The 812-nt window shown below is 47.3% G+C and overlaps 1 protein-coding gene across 1 annotated transcript in view; it reads right to left on the bottom strand.

Annotated features, from left to right (window-relative positions):
• Positions 1–620: 620 nt before the first annotated feature.
• Positions 621–812, bottom strand: part of DACRYDRAFT_21515 (uncharacterized protein) — a gene marked incomplete at its 5' end in the record, with an annotated part of 1,619 nt that continues 1,427 nt past the window's right edge. The window contains one exon of the mRNA XM_040772429.1: positions 621–675. The remainder of the gene's footprint in view (positions 676–812) is intronic.

The following is an 812-nucleotide window of genomic DNA, read 5'->3' as shown; positions in this document are numbered from 1 at the left end:
TTCCAGCACATGCCAAGGTATACCAGCTACTTCCATGTCATAAAGGCTTAGTCATGTCTCTTGACCAACCAATGAGCTGGTGCCCTGACACCAGTAGAATATCTTCCCTGTACTTGATTAGATATGCTCCAGAGCAAGATTTAGAGGGATGCACCTTTGGAGCAGGCCTCTTGTGCAAGCAGGTGCTTTGCAGTGTTGAACAAGCTCACACACTGCTTGGTATCAAAGTACCCTGCCTTTTGCCCCTTCATGTTTGCATTGAGCATGTTCTTGGGGATGTCAGTGTCCAAGGGAATCTCATCAAGTGTTTGCAGCCAGGCTTGCTCTGCAACGTCAAGCAGCTCTGATGCTTTTGCATGACACAAATGGTTGGTCTCACAAGTCAACTTGCACTCCACCCATTGCTTCTTGTTGGAGGGCATGTTGTGGATGTCCATGGGCTTGAGGTATAGTGAGTGATGGGTGGATGCAGATCAAGAAGGATGGGGTTAAGAAGGTCCATCAAGAAGAAGACAAGTCATGTGAAAAAAGGAGTTCTTGGCCACATAATGTTTTGGGGTGCATTTCCTCATGTGATGTCCAAGGCCATGCTCACACACAAGTTCCTCAACATGCTTCCATGCTTCCATATTCATTCTGTACTACAAGAACTTGTAGCAAGCATTGTACATGAGTGAACTGTCAGGGCACCAGCTCATTGCTTGGTCAAGAGACATGACTAAGCCTTTATGACATGGAAGTAGCTGGTATGCCTTGGCATGTGCTGGAACCTGCTGGAAGGATTGGATGGTCAGGTGACCTGCTGTGCATGG

This window comes from Dacryopinax primogenitus (assembly GCF_000292625.1).
Source record: "Dacryopinax primogenitus strain DJM-731 SS1 chromosome Unknown DACRYscaffold_6, whole genome shotgun sequence".
Classification (NCBI taxonomy): domain Eukaryota; kingdom Fungi; phylum Basidiomycota; class Dacrymycetes; order Dacrymycetales; family Dacrymycetaceae; genus Dacryopinax; species Dacryopinax primogenitus.
Note: the sequence above shows the minus strand (reverse complement) of the source record. Positions and strands in the feature narration are given on the sequence as shown.